At 31.8% G+C, this 17,147-nt stretch overlaps 2 pseudogenes; one reads left to right on the forward strand and one right to left on the reverse strand.

Annotated features, from left to right (window-relative positions):
• Positions 1–1,705, reverse strand: part of LOC129892413 (isovalerate--CoA ligase AAE2-like) — a 28,714-nt pseudogene extending 27,009 nt beyond the window's left edge.
• A 4,827-nt stretch (positions 1,706–6,532) lies between these two features.
• Positions 6,533–15,749, forward strand: LOC129892725 (uncharacterized; annotated as a pseudogene).
• The last annotated feature ends 1,398 nt before the right edge of the window (positions 15,750–17,147 follow it).

Here is a 17,147-nt window from a genome sequence, read left to right on the forward strand (position 1 = left end):
CCTGCTTACCATTGCAGCTAAAAAGAAGTGGTCTGTTTTACAATTGGATGTCAACAATGCATTCTTACATGGTGACCTCCAAGAAGAGGTTTTTATGAAGTTTCCAGCAGGACTGACACCTCCTAGTCCTAACCATGTCTGTCTTCTGAAGAAATCCCTATATGGTTTAAAGCAGGCTTCCCGGCAGTGGTATGCTCGACTTGCAGGAGCTCTAGCTTTCAAAGGCTATTCCTCCTCCTTAAATGATTACTCCCTATTTTTCAAACACAATGGGACACTTACTTCTATCTTAGCAGTATACGTCGACGATATTCTCCTCACTGGAAATGATTTGTATGAACTCGACAATATCAAATGCTTTCTCAACACAGAGTTCAAAGTCAAAAACCTAGGACAAATTCATCATTTTCTTGGCATGGAAATTTTGAGAGAAGATCAAGGTTTTATTGTCAATCAACGCCAGTTTACCATGGAACTTCTTCATGAATTCGATGTCTCTCATCTGCCTTCAGTCACTTCTCCGCTGGATCCCTCCTTCAAGCTTCGAGCAGACGACAGTCCTCGCTTGGATAATCCCACTATTTATCGTCACTTGGTTGGCAAGTTGAACTATTTGACCAACACTCGCCCAGATCTATGCTTTGCTGTTCTTGCTTTGAGTCAATACATGCAACGACCCTGTTTGTCTCATTTCTCGGCTGCCTTATGCGTTTTACGCTACCTGAACACAGATCCAGCTCAAGGCATCCTACTTTCTTCCGATCCATCATTTTCCTTACTGGCCTTTTGCGATGCGGACTGGGCCTCCTGTAAAGATTCACGCAAATCGGTCAGTGGTTTTTTTATTACCCTCGGAGGAGCTCCAATCTCTTGGAAATCAAAGACACAAATCTCGATCTCTTTGTCCTCCGCAGAAGCAGAATACAGGTCCATGCGTCGTGTTACTACTGAACTTACTTGGTTAGTTCGCCTTCTTGAAGATCTTTCTGCTCCGATTTCTCTTCCGATTCCGCTACACTCAGACAGTCAAGCAGCCATCCATATAGCTCGAAACCCGGTCTTCCATGAGCGCACCAAACATGTTGAGCTCAATTGTCATTTTGTGCGCCAACAGTTTCACTCTGGTTTGATTTCACTCTCATTTGTTCCTTCCAAGGACCAACTCGCCGATCTCTTCACTAAACCCCTCTCTGGGGTTTCTCATCAGGCGATCCTGCGCAAGTTGAAGGTGCTCACACTCCCCTCCAACTTGAGGGGGGATGTTGGAGAAGAGGAATATTGCACCAAAGCAGAAGAAGAGAAGAAGAAGAAAATGAAAGCTGCAGAGCAAAGAAAAAGAAAAGAAAGAGATGAGGACAAGCGTAGAAGAAGCTGAAGAGTTTAAAACTCTTCAGCATACACGTGGAGACTTCTCCTCCACATAACATTATATATATATATATATATATATATAAATATATATATAATATACCACAAGCAAATTTAAAATGTACATTTAATATATTTATGCCCATATAGTTATGGGCATATAGAGTAGAATTTTGTACAGATTTTATAGCCCATATCTCCTTGTCTCCATTGTATAGTTCTATATAAACTAAATGTACATGGCATAAATATACACAGAAAATTTATCTCAGTTCTTCTCTCTTTAATTTTTACAGAACATCAGAGCCATTTTCGAGCTTTTGAAGAATTGATTCATTGTGACTGCTGCAGCCTAATTAAAACTATGGAAATATTATCTGTACTATAGGATTAGTAATATGTAGATTTGGATTTACAGCTCCTATATATCTATGTAGAAAGACCAAAACTTGGAAATATTTTCTGCTTCAATTTACTGTTGCATTAATTGAAGAATGAATTTCACCTGCTACCTCGAAGCATAGCCAACAAAACTTAAAATGCTGCCAATTCTAATTTCATCAGCAAATAATTGTTTTAATTTTCTTTAAAATAATTTTTTTCATTTGAAAAATGCCCTTAAGTCATAATACTAACATTTCCAAGAATTTTTAATTATATGGCCCTTGATTTCATTAATAAACACTTAGCTTTTACTTTGTTGAACTAAACTTACTAAATTATTTTTCCGTTAGGAAAACAATTACTCAACTTTACCTAAGTATAAATGTATAATGAAAGTCATTAAGCTAACTTTTGTGACTAAAAAAGACGTTCAATTTTGTCGAACTATCACATAAAATCATTAGAAAGAAACAGAGAGATATTTTCATTGATACTTATTGAATAACTTTTTTGTTACAAGAAAATTATTTAGTGACTTGATGTGCTCTTAAGCAAAGCTGAATTATTACCTTGTTATAAATTTTAACGTTCTGTAACAATTGAGCAAAGTCTGAGTGATTTTTATGTTTCAGAAATTTTTTTGGTAACTTTGGTACAATAAAATAAAAATTGAAGCAACCATTTATGAAATCAGCCCGGAACTATCATCAAACTTTATTTCTTTTCGAGTAGCTAGTATGATAGGTATATGGTCATCAAGATTTACCTAATTCTCTAAAAACATTAGTAAATCCTAGTAATTAATCCATTAAAATAAAAGGAGTCACTTCTCCAACTTGGATTTAGCACCGTTAAAAATCGAATCGAAATCGATAAATCAAATCAGAAAAAAATTATTGATTTATCGGTAATGGGTTATTGGTTTAGAGGTTTCGGTAATAGTTTTAATTTTTCTTATTGTTGAGTTATTGGTTCTTAACAGTTTAAGGTTTTTTCTTAATAAGTTAACCGATAACCCGATAGTAACTTAATAGTTTATATTTATTACCATTCGTTATATAAAGTCCTTCCCTTAGGGTTTAATTTTCATACTTTTATTTTTTGATGTCTCAAACTCTTGGTTATTATATAATGTTTTACATTTGCTTTTGAACAAATCACAATTTATCAACTCATGTGCATGGTTCATTTGGTTTGTCACCATATTTCTAAGTGATTTTAAATAGATATTTTTGTATCAAATCTCAGCGATTAAACTGATAATCGAACCGATAATCGATAAGCCAATATCTCAATGGTTCTATAGCAGTTTGACATGTCTATAAACCGATAACCGATAAGTCAAACTGATAAACTTCAAAATTGAACCGAACCGACCGATACGCAACCCAACTTGAATTCAGAACATCGTTTGATATTGCTTTCACAAAAGTTGTAATGTTTCTCATGAAATTCCTAGTAAATGCATTCAATAATTTAATCAACTTTAAAAATCATATTTTTCTAAATTATAGGGAAGCATGGCATATAGTGAATAGCGTCTGCACGTCGACTATTTAGCTTTATTGCCCAACTAATTCTGGCTGCCTAACAAATAAATTATATTCAGCTTTTATGGGTGTCATTCGATTTAATTAGAATGACTTGTTTTGGCACTTACCCTATATAATCCTATTTAATTTATTCTCGTATACAGTTTCAGTACAAAATTTTTATAATAAGTACATTTTTTGTTTCAAAATAAGTGTTATCTTAGTGCTTTCATTAAAAAAACAATAGATATAATATATAGTTTACTAAATTACTCATATTTAATAAATGTCTCTTGAAAATTAAACACTATTAAGAAGATGAAAAGTATAAGAGTATGGTTAAAAAAATATACAAAATTTTTGTCTTGAATTCTTACATTTTGGATTAAATTTTTTTCGCTAAGATGACACTTATTTTGGAACGGAGGAAATAGTGGGTTGGGTTCACTGTTTATGTTTTCTATTTGGTATACATAAATTTTACACAATCATACACATATTATACATTTATTATACATAATTATATATATTATACATTTGCCGGTTATTTTTTAGTCTAAGCAACCCAATGAGATGTTATTTAAGTTAATTCTTCTGATATTTATTTTGATAGGGTAACGTATATTGGTGTGAATAGTTATAACATATAATCCACTCCTACGATTAGTATTTTCGATTCATATTTATAAAATCAGCATATTTAATTAATCCATATTTAATGAGTTAAATCATGAGGAACTTTTAAAAATAGCAAAGATTTGAAACATAATTAGGTTCCTTAGCTACAGTTTGCCTAATTACGTTCATAGTTATAGTTTCAGTTGCTATGCCAATTTTCATTTATATATCTTGTTGCATCATACAAATTGATTTTTTTCGTCAATATATTTCGCTACATTATATAAATTGGATTTTCAAAGAAGTTAGAATATACAAATACAAATTTGCTTCAGTTGAAGCAAAATTGTTAGTTGTTAGTTGAAGATTGAAAATGGCCACCTTAAAGTTGGTATGAGGAAGCAATGCATAGTTATTAAAATGCTACAATTTCAATTTCATCAACATGAACAATAGTAGTATATTGTTTTAATATTGGAAAGTAATATGTACACCAGCAATATACACTTTCACATCTGTTTCTCACCCAGTACATCAATGAGAATGTCATCAAATTGCTCCTGGATATGAACCAGATTCACCTCTATAACACACAACATTTTTTCCGCAGAATGTCTGTCATTTTAAATTCCTAAATATTAAGAGTTTTTAAATAGTTTAAATAAAATATATTTAGTAACCAAATTTTCAGTTGATTCTAAAATTCTAAATATTTTTGTAAGAAAAACATGAAATATATTTTAAATAGGGTTGATTTTATAAAAATAAACATTTTAGGGTAAAATTTGAAAAAGAAAACTATCCAACTTCAAAAATTCCAAACAAAGTGAAAAACAAATATGCAATAGTATGTATGATATCTAATCTATGACATTATGTGATTACCTATTTGAGATATTACTTTTTTTACAACAAATTGGATTGTATATTTCAGATAAATTAGTCAAGTTGGTGATTTTTTAAGTTTTTAGAAAATGAGGATGTAAATCATATTTAGAAAAAATACATTTAAATTCTAAATATTCTTTTCGGAAAGTATGGTAAAACTCAACTTCAACTCCGATTTCAAATATTCCAAATAAAGTGATTTTATTTTATTTTCATGACCACACGCCCGCAGTAAAAGTGAAAAAAGTGGAATTCTTTTTTTAGAAATTTTTATGGCCAAATATTATTTTTTAAATAAAAATAAAATAATTTAAAAAAAAAAATCTCATGGCCAAACATTGTTCACTTGTCTAGTTGTCTTCTTATTTCTCCAAGTATTGTGTCGTCTTTTAGTTTTCGTTTCTTTCGAGTAAAGTTTGCAACCACTCACCAACTTGGGTTGTGGTGCAATCAGCAATGGTGGATTGGTGGGATTATGCCGTCTTTAATTAATGATCTCGGTCTTGCTCGAATATAAAAAAAAATTATTGGGAGCGTTATCTTTAAATGGACATTGCAGCGCGCGATTCAAATTTAGTTAGAGCTCCAATGCAGACACCAAACACCGGAAAAAACCAAAAAAAAAAAAATTGTAACCACTCATTTGTGCAGATAACATTGTCAATAGCCCACCCAGCTTTCTAAAACATTTTATTGTGCAGCTGTGATATTGGATTCGTGAAGAATATACATGCTCAATAAAATATTTATAAAATTACTTAATTTGAAGAAATCAATATTGCAAATTAGAAAATTAGTCAAGTCATAATTCTAGTATATTAATAAATATGTAAAAAGAAAATACGTTACCCAAAAGAAAAGCTTAGAGCAATATCATAAATTACGAGGAAAAAAATTCTCGTAATTTTTTTATTTTATTTTTTAAATTTACCCTCCTCATGAGCTCCCATATTTTTTGCTTCAAAATAATAATTAAGAAGTGTAGCAACAGGGATTTGAGCTGGCAACTCTTGAGTGGAAAACCTATCACTTAATCTTAAGATTGTGCGTTTGAATTACCAAAGAAAAAAAAAAGGTAAAAGCTCCTCGAGAGAAGTAAAAAATAAAAAAAATAGTAATAAATAAATGACAAGAAAAATTATAGCTTATTTGGCCATTTTTTTAAAAATCGGCTTACTGTAAAAAGTAGTTTTTATTCAAATAAGTATTTTTGGTGAAAATAGTGTATTTCGCCAATAAATTTTAAAAATATTTTAAGTAGCAATTAGTGTTTAACTAAACTTTTTAAAAGTGTTCTCAGATGTATTTTTCTTAAAAGTATTTTTCAAAAAAAAATCTTTTAGAGAAAAACTATATTTTTTACTCCCGAAAAACACTTTTTGCTTCTCCCAAGCAGAAACACTTCTCTCAACAGTTTTGCCAAACTCATCATTTTTTAAAAAGAAAAAATTACTTAATTGAATGTGTTTTAAAAAATATTTATTATTTTTAAACATACTTTTATTTTATTACCATTTTTAACAATTACTAACAATACTTTAATTAAATAAGACATTATATACACTTTTTTATTTGGGGAAAAGAAAAAAGGGCGTCATTATCTCTCTCTTTCTCTTAGGGTTTTTTCTATTTTTCTGGCTCTCTCTCTTTCTCTTCTCTTAAGGCTTCTTCACTCTTTCTTTATTCCTTCATCTTTTTGTTTGTTTCAAACGGAATTCGTAGGTTTTAGGTGCACAATTGTAATGGAAGGTCAGAAATCTCCTAGAAGAAGCCCACGAATTCAAATTGTTGATTCAACCGGTGGTGGTGAAGTGAATAGCGGACCTACTTTTAGTTTGGGAATTTCTTCAAATCAATCTCCAGAAGAAGTTGGTGGTGAGGTTAATCAAAATTTTCAAGCAATGCATGTGAAGAAAAAGGGCGGTAGAAGTAAAAAAAACACTGAGTTAAGTTCTAAATCTAAATCGAAAAGAAAATGAGTTGATATTGCATCGACATCTAATAAAGTTGTTGACAGTGATGATGATTTTGAGGATTTACCTCTTCAATTTCAGTCAAAGAAAGTGAGACCTACAGTTGCTCAGGAAAAGAATTCAAAAACTCAAAATCGATTGTGCAAAAATACGATTCTGCCAGAGAGTCTATATCCGATATGTCATTCTACCAATACATTATTTAACTGATAGTATTTTTAATTTATTTATGTGTATTTTCTTAGTTTGTTGTTGTTTCAAACTTGTGTGTTAGATGTTGAAGAAAAAATTGTGTATTTGATACTTTTATTATAGTCTAAATTTATTTTCTCAAGTTTATTATATCAGTGATTGTTGGGAGTTTTGCCAGGAATTGTTAGATCTTTTGTGTTGCAATTTATTTATTTTTTTAAATAAATAAATATAAATGAATTAAACTTTGAACTAAAATGTATTACACATACATTAAAGTTTAATTAGAAGAGAAAATGAAATCTGTAGTTAATTGAAAAAAGATTTTTCATTGATCTGTACACCACAAAAATGAATTAAACTTTGAACTAAAATGTGTATTACACACACATTAAAGTTGAATTAGAAGATAATTAGGATGTTTCACCAAAGGTCTGTCTTATTTTGTTTTCAAAGATAGTGTTGGAATCTAGTTTGACTGTATAACCATCCTTCTGATATTTCTAAAGAACATGTTCATATGATATTAAGATTCTACAATATACTGATTCTATTATCATGAGTATAGAGGAATGTATTCAGTTTTTGCTCTGAGGCGTAATTGACGAATTGATTGAAATGTGGCTCTACTCGGTCTGTATTCAGTTAAAATTATGCATGTTTACGAGTTGCAAGCCTGTACTCCACAAAGAAGCCACATATATCTATTAGTCTTGCTGAACATTGTCACTAGTTTTGCTTCTGTTCTTTTTGGTGCAAATCACAGGCAACACATCTAGTATTTGATTACTGCTATGAGGGAATGAATTCATTCTTCTCAAATATATCATTTTTGCTTTATTTAAACCGAAGGTCTATCAATTACAATCTCTTGATCTTCAAAAGGTAGGGGTAAGACTGTGTACACATCACCCTTGTCGGATTACATTGGGTATATATTGTTGGTTTAATTTTTACTAGGATTTTCTTTAAGTATGAGATGATATTTGATAAATCACTTCTATTGTATACACAATTGTAGTTTTTGCTTATAAAAGGAAATAAAGAGGAACAAAATGGTCCTTACTTTTGTTTGTTTGTTCTTTCTTGGCATGCATATTATTTTCTAAAGGTATAAACTTATTTTTACTATTTTGTTAATGAATTAAACTTTAAACTATATGTATTACACACATATTAAAGTTGAATTAGAAGATAATTAGAGATGAATGAAATCTACAGCTAATGAAAAAAGGATATTTCTTTGTTGTTTGCTAAGAGAGACATCAACAGTTCTTTTACTCAAAAAGCCAGGAAATCATCTAACAAAAAGGCTGGCGAGACATTTTCGGGTGGATTAGACTTCAATGGAGGTTCTTTTATGTTTTAAATACATTTATAATATCTTGTTTTGCTTGCTGGCAGGGACTTAACTAGTAGTTTATTTACTGTTTAGAGTTTTTACTTATCTAACTTGTAGTTTAAGTTTGAATTTTTTATTCACATATTTTTCTTATAATATATTTTAATTACACACAGCATTTTCTCATTGTGTTGATGCATCAATACATGTGTCAAGAGGTCATGACACTCAAGTTGTAGAATTAATTCAGCATGAAAAATCTCAAGTGTTTAAAGCTTCCGTTAAATTTGCTACTGTTGAAAATTCTGAAAGCAAAATTGGTAATGAAGAGTTTAATACAAATATAATACACATTTCATATACTTTCATTCAACTTTGTTTAAATTGTTCATGTTATGTACAAATGAAGATGTTGCAGGAATTGCAATTGAACAAGTTTTATCTGATATTGTTGCTGATATAAATGGTATTAGTTTTATTTTGAAAGTTCAAATAAACTTTTTTGATCTCTAATTACTCTACTTGCTCCTTCCTTAATGCATTACTAAACGATTTATTTTGTATATAGGAGAAGAGACTGTTGATCTTAATTCAGTTGAGGCGCAACCTAATAGTAGTGCAGCTAACAAAGGTGAATTAGATTATGGTGCGTCTACTGATGTCGATGCGGCAAAGGGTTGTCAAAAAACTCCTCAAACGCTTGATGACTTCATGTTGTGTACTGAAAATCTTTCCCATATCCGTAAGGCAGAAGCATCATATCTAAGAAAGAAAGTCACTGTTGAGAAAAACAAAAGGAAAAAAAAAGTCATTGTTGATGAAAAATAAAAAGAAAGCAACACCGAAAAAGCGTGCAAGAAAACAAATTCCAGGAAAGTCAATTAAATCTCCTTATATACAACATTTTGAATCTGGACGGACTTTATGTGTAATACGTCAAATATTTGAGATAAAACATCCCTTTTCACTTGTAATCGGAGTAGATGATGAATCTGATTTGATAGATTCATTCACTTCATAGTTTTATACACGTACAAAAAAGAGGTAATTTATTTATTTTATTATTTTATATGTCAAAAAATTTCTTTAGTTTTAAATGAGTTAACTGACTGAAAATTTTAATTTTTTTTATGCTTTAAAAGGGAAAGAAATTGTATCCAGATGTTGTTAATGTCCTCAAGCCAGCATTTGAATTAGGTGTTTGCAACATACAAGCAAAAGAATGGTTTTTCAAATTGACACATTCTGGTCAAGCATGGAATGATGAGGTTAGTTAGGGGTGGGTATAAAATACCGAAAACCGAATTATCGAACCGAATCGGCTACTTTGGTATTTCAGTATTCGGTAATTCAGTTCGATATTCGGTACCAAAAATCATATTTTCGGTATTCGGGTTCGGTATTCGATATTTATGTTTATACCGTTCGGTATTCGGGATATACCAAATACCGAATTTAAATGAGAATTAGCAGCCCATTATATTGATATATTCTGTTGGGCTAAAGCCTAAAGGAGTGTAGAAAAGGGCAAAAGGCCCATTATCGATAAATGTTTAGGTCCAAACCCAAATAAAATCCTAAGTAACCCTAACTCCCTAAGTGAACGCCCACCCCTAGTTGTATACTTGTATTCACAATTCACAAATACAAAGGCAGCTACCACTACCAGCTGCAGCTAGCGTCTTGCCGTCTTCAGTGATATTAAAACTTGCCGTCAAGATTGGCGATGTCGAGCATTTGACGATGTCACTCTTCAGTCTTCAGTGAATCAGTGCTTCAGTCCTTGGTCTCCTTCACAACTTTCAGGCTTCAGCCTTTCAGTGCTTCACAGTTCACTCCTTCACAAATCACAGAGGTAGCGACGTGCCGACGTAGCATCTTCAGATTTCTCTGCTCGCCCTACACAGTAAAGGTGTTGTATGATTAATGTTAATTTTTGCATAGGATTTTTACTGTATAAGAATATTAAGTATTCCATTTTAAAAAAATAAACGAACGGTGTTTACAAGGATGAAATTGAGTCACAGCGTCACATTACAAAGATGTTTTTAAAACTTCTGATACCATCTTCATCTGCTCATGCTTCATTTAAGGGGCTTTTGATAATATATTATGAAGAAGACATGCGAGTACATCAAAACAACAATTTTGCCTAAATCCTAAACATGAATGCACACAACTGCTGATCCAAAAATGTTACCATCGTATCCAGTGCCAGTGGGACATAATTTTCAGTTTTCAGAACAACAAAAAAAAATCTTCTCATTTTATCAAGTTGTTCTATCTTGTGGAATTTTCAGAATCAATAGAACCTAAGGTCTAATCTTTTTGTGAAATTGTTACATAGGTTTAGCGCAAATTGTTCTATCAGAATTCACTATTCAGAGGTGAGCAAGATGATATCTGTTCTTTTTTATTTTGTTTTACACTTCTAATTTATGTCTTATAACATTTGTAATCTCTATTATGTTTAGATGGAAGATAAATCAAGTCGAACAACCAATGTCGCACCTCTGGCTCTTACTGAGTCTCTTGATTCAACACCGGAAGTTGAACAACAATCAGTGACTGTGAAGAGGAAAGCTATTGAACTAAGATCTGCTGCTTGGCCGCATTATGATAAGCTCATAGAAGATGGAATTAATAAAGCAAAGTGCAAGCATTGTGGTAAAGTTCTCTTAGCTGATTCAACTAAAAATGGAACAAGTGGACTGAATAAACATTTGAAAACTTGTCCTAAAAATCCAAATAAGGTTAACACTTCCAATTCTAAGTATAAACAATCAAATTTAAACTTTCCATTAGAAGGTGAAATGCGTGATGGGACAATTTGGACTTTTGATCAAGAGGTATCTCGAAGGTCTTTAATTGAGATGTTAATCCTTAATGAGCTTCCTTTTCGTTTTGTTGAAAAGGAAGGTTTTAAGAAGTTTATGAAAAAAACCCAACCTTTATTCCGAGTTCCCTCCCGTAGAACAGTGACTAGGGATTGTTATGTAGTTTTTGGTGAAGAGAGACAAAAGTTTATGAAGTATTTGAAAGAAACATCACCGAGAGTTTGTCTAACCACCGACACATGGACTTCTATACAGAGAATAAATTATATGTGTTTGATAGTACACTTTATTGATAGTGATTGGCTTTTGCATAAACGAATTTTAAACTTTCAGGTTGTTACTAGTCATAAGGGTGATGAAATGGCCCGTTGTATTAGTAAGTGTTTGCTTGATTGGAAATTGGAGAAAATAATCACTATAACTGTAGATAATGCTTCTTCTAATGATGTCATGGTGAAAGAGTTACACAAACAAATGGTTAATTGGGGATCTAACATGAAATGTGGCAACCATCTTCACGTGAGATGTATGGCTCACATTTTGAATCTTATTGTGCAAGATGGCATGAAAGAAGTTGGTCCATCTATCAAACGTGTTAGGCAAATGGTAAAATATGTTAGACAATCTGCCACAAGAATTAGAAAATTTGCGGAATATTGTGAACTAAAAAATATAGACAGTAAGAAGTTATTATGTTTAGATTTTTTAATCCGGTGGAATTCGACCTACTTGATGTTGGATGCTGCACAATATTTTGAGAGTGCATTTGATAGGTTTGATCTTGAAGATGGTGGATTGTCAACTTATCTTGCTAATCATGTTTGTGAAGATGGAAGTGTTGCAGGTGTACTTGAAAGTGATGATTGGCAAAAGGTGAGAAATATGATAATATTTCTTAAAAGGTTTTATGATCTAACTAAGAAGGTTTCAGGTTCACTCTACGTCACTTCTAATGGTCACTTTGAAGATATAGTTGAGCTTCACAATCATTTAAGAGAGTGTATGGAAGACAATCATCCTTTTTTGGCAAAAATGGGAGAAAAAATGAAAGAAAAGTTTGTCAAGTATTGGGGTGCTCCTGAAAAAATGAATAAAGTGTTTTTATTGCCTCTATCTTAGATCCACGTAACAAACTTGAGTATGTTGGCGACGCACTTGAGGATATAATTGGAGATGATAAAGGGAATGAAATAAAAGATGAAATGGTGACTTACATGAAATCTATGTTTGAAGAGTATGTAGCAAAATTCTTTAATGCATCTCGACGCTCATCTTCTCTTTTTGATTTATCGGGTCAGACATCGGATTTATCTATATCTAACAATAGCACAAAATCAACAAAAGTGAGAAATAAGATCCAAATGAAGAGGAACAAACAAGATGGTACAGGTTTGGGTGGTAAGTCGGAGTTGGAAAAGTATCTTAGTGAAGAACTAGAGCCGAATGATGATGACGACAATTTTGATATCTTGTCGTGGTGGAAAGCTCATTCTCCTAGATATAAAATTCTTTCCGAGATGGCTCGTGATGTGTTGACAATTCCAATTTCTAGTGTGGCATCGGAATGTACCTTTAGCACCGGGGGCCGTACTCTTGATTCATTTAGGAGTTCTTTGACTCCAAAATTGGTGCAAGCTGTTATTTGTCTTCAAGATTGACGTCGAAATGAGCCTTATCCCATAAATATTGAAGAAGATTTTAATGATCTTATGAAACTTGAACTTGGTATGTTTTTCAGTTTTTGTATTTTATTTTTATATTTTTTTACTTAGTTTAATTATTGACACGTTTTAAATTCTTTTTAGCTATGGATGATATTGATATATCAAAAGATTCCCTCATTCTTAATTTGTAATCGCATATCAACATATCAACTTGGAATTGACTGAATTGTTCAAGCTGAGAACTATGGAAGTTCTGAAGTTTAACTGTGGTCTGTGGTAGTTCTGAAGTTTACTTGTGGGCTGTAGAAGTTCTGAAGTTTACTTGTGGATCTTCTGAAGTTTACCTGTGGATGTTCTGAAGTTTACCTGTGGATGTTCTGAAGCTATGGATGTTCTGAAGTTTATCTGTGGAAGTGAAAGCAGTTTTTGGATTAGTTATGGATCACTCGTCAAAGTTGCCAACACTCTCTGCTGATTTATAGCAGCATTGGGTGTGTATTTTATCATGCAAGCGATAAACTGGTATGTGACATTCTTGTACTTGTTTCTAATATTCTACTTTCATCTTCTTCATCTTTTTTCTCTTTTTTTGGGTCTTTCCAACAGTAAAGAAACTAGATATTATCTTTCCAATAAAACAAATAGTTATAAAGAAAGTTGACACAAAACTAAGGGAAGGCTGGCTTTTCTTTCTGTGATTGCACATTTAAGGGGAACATTAACTCAGATAGCAGTTCCTGTTTCAATTGAGCTGAAATGATTTTTGACAATTGAAGTAGTCGATATGTAATGAACAATTTTCAGTGCTAATGTGAGAATACTAACAGAACAAAAGAGAATGAGAAACACCTTTGTGACTCTGTTCTGCCATATCTCAATTACTTCCTAGTGATCTAAAGTTTCTTTATTACCAATAGTATAGAAAGTCAGGATCGGATAATTAGTGCCCAAAAAATGTGTTTGGTATTTGTATGTGATGAAGATGAGAGGGTGATACAAAGACAGGCAACTCCAGGAGCTTGTCCTTTCTGTGGAGCTTGTCACCTAATCTTGTGATATATCCTTCTTTTCATTTTTAATCTTGTGTCCTTCAAATTTCAAGAAAACAAAGATGTATAATCTTTTGACTTTTCAGGTATAAAGGATAGATCTTTATGCACAAAACATATGTTAAATTGATCTTGCTGACTACACTACATGTAAAATATTGTAAAGTATTTAGTTTCTTCAACTGTACATTGGAAGTGATTTCACTTAGGCCTCAATCAGTTCTCTAATTGGTTTGCTGTTTATGTTAGCTGATGGGATATCAGTGAATTCCGAGAGTATAGCCCTGAAACTGATATTCTTATATTTTATCATGCAAGCGATATCTCTTTTCTTGAATATACTTTTAATCGTTTTTCTCTGTTACTTCCCTTTCCCATTTGCACCTTGTTACTATTTTGCTTTCATAGTGAGGTGAGAAAAGAATGTTGTCTTTTGGACATACTGCTATTTGTCTGAGTATCTTTCACCTCTCTTTGCAAATTTTTTTCCGGGTTCATGAATGAGAGTAAGAGGAGGAGGATTAAATCGATTGGTGGAGTAGGGCCTCGCTAAATGCTAATACAGGATGCTTTGTGCACTATGTTGGCTGCTGCCCATGGAATTTGTTATTCATACTTAACTAAGAAACTCCAACTAGTGGAGGTTGAGAAACCTTGGAACTTACTGACACAAACTCAGTTTGTTATTAAAAATCTTTACATCTTTTATTGTTGTTATTGTGAATATGATGTACTAACATATTTCGTGTGGACTTCGACTTCAATATGGTATTACCAAATACCGTACCGAACAAAACTTTGATTTACCGATTACCGAATTACCGAACCAAAGTTTGAAAGTTCGGTATTTGGTATATACTTTGAATTACCGATTACCGAATTATCGAACTCAAATTTTAAAAATACCAAACCGAATACCGAACGCCCACCCCTAAGGTTAGTTATGTAAACTCCAGTTGAACACTCTCATTTTTCTGAATCAACTTCTTCTCCCATTTTTTTAGACAAGCTTTAATGAGCTCACTGAATTAACTGACACTTGCTACATATTTGAAGTATTATCTAACACTTGACATCATTTTTAATCTTTTGCAGCATCTTGACGTCATTTTTTATTATATTAGAAAGAAGGGGAAGTATGAAACCAACAATAATGTTCGATTTACAACTACTGATTGTCTATTCAAGACAAAGATTGTTCAATCTTATTTTCAACTTTATGAAGCTCATTAAAATAATAAGAAATTTGGAATCAAAGCTTCGGATGTTATTGTTAAGTATATATGCGGACGCCGTTTGTTTGCAAGCACCCCATGGGACAAAGTGGATTATGTTCTCTTTCCAGTAAACATTAAAGAGGGTTATTATTGGATTTTTGTTGTGTTTGATATTGTTGAAAGGTGTTTGAAGGTGTATGATTCATTTTCGGCTAGAGGGGGGTGAATTTTCTAACTCAAAATATTGCTGGCATTTCATCAGTTTTACCATACTACTTGAGTGTGGTTAAGTTCTATGATAAGCGTCCTGAATTAAAGAAATCACCTAAATACAATGGAAAAAATGAGTTTGAGCTCATTGAATCTAAGTTCATAACTGAAGGGATTCCTAGACAACAAGAAGATTCATTGTAAGTTTAATTGTTTATCAAATAAATACTATTTTTTGTATTGGTCTTATTATACTCAATAGTATGTTTATAATGATTTTATATGTTAAATTTTGTAGGAATTGTGGAGTTTTTTTGGCTGTAATTGCGGAGTTAGTGAGCAATGGTCAGGACATTGCAAATCAACAACTAAGTGCAGATAGTCTCCGAAAGAGGTTTGGGCTCTACTATGGGAATATGCAGTGAAGAAACAAAAGAATAACCTTCAAAGTGAAGATGAAAGACCACATAAATAAATAAATGTAGTTATATTAGTTAAAATGTCTATGAAAACTATGTTGTTTACAAACAGTTTATAGCTGATGTATTAGTTAGATTTTAAAGATTGTTTTGTGTTATCTTTTTTAAGATGATTTTTATTCATGTAAAATACACTTTTAATATAGTTTTTTGTTCATGTAAAATATATCTTCTTCTTTTTTTATAATGCAATACATAGTTATGTTGATGTTAAAGTGTTGCAGTAGTGTTATCTAACTTAAATCTGCATTATGAATTAAACTTGAATGAAAAAGGAATTAAACTTGAATAAAAAAATAAATTACATATATATTAAAGTTGAATTAAAATAGAATTAGACACGAATGAAAAGTGTAGCTAATGAAAAAGCCTTCAGTGATCTATAGAAACACAAAAATGAATTACATACACACTAAAGTTGAATTAGAAGAGAATTAGACACGAATGAAAATTGTAGCTAATGAAAAAGCCTTCAGTGATGTGTTTCAGTAGTGTTATCAAACTGAAACCTGCATTATAAATTAAACTTGAATGAAAAATGAATTAAACTTGAATGAAAAATGAATTAAACTTGAATGAAAAATAAATTACATACATATTAAAGTTGAATTAGAATAGAATTAGACACGAATAAATAGTGTAGCTAATGAAAAAACCTTCAGTAATCTATAAAAACACAAAAATAAAGTAGACTTGAACTAAAAATGAATTACATACACACTAAAGTTGAATTAGAAGAGAATTAGATACGAATGAAAATTGTAGCTAATGAAAAACATTCAGTGATCTATAGACCACAAAAAATGAATTAAACTTGAACTAAAAATGAATTCTTGTAGCAAACTAATGACCTAAAACAAACAGAGTTTATTCTTTATTTCAAATGTCATTCTTTATTCTTAATCCAAAGGCCTAACATTCTTGCAAGTCTTCTTGTTGTGACCTTGTTGTCCACAATTGATGCATGTTATTTTTAATTTTTTGAATCCATCTCCTCTCAATTGCGTATGTCTTTTATATTTTGGCCTCCCAGGAGGTCTCTTTTCAAGTGGTAGAAGTACAACCTCTTCAAGAACATGTGTTGGTATATTTCAGGTGCTTTCATCAGGGAGGGAATTCAAGTGAAACTGGTATGTCCAGAATAAATTTCATTTTGTGTAGTAATCAGAGCAATATTTTTCATAACCAGTGTGTTTTGTTGTTAAAACAGCCAAAGCATGTGGACATGGCAGCTCATCCAATTGAAATCTCCCACATGTGCATGTACGTTGTTGAAGACATACCGTGAATCGTGTAATGCCATCAAGTACTATATACACATATTCATTTGTCTCCATAACCTATGAAAAATAAGAAGAAATATAAGCAAGAGAGATATTACATGTGAATCAGAA

The sequence above is a fragment of the Solanum dulcamara genome, chromosome 6 (assembly GCF_947179165.1).
Source record: "Solanum dulcamara chromosome 6, daSolDulc1.2, whole genome shotgun sequence".
Taxonomy (NCBI): Eukaryota; Viridiplantae; Streptophyta; class Magnoliopsida; order Solanales; family Solanaceae; genus Solanum; species Solanum dulcamara.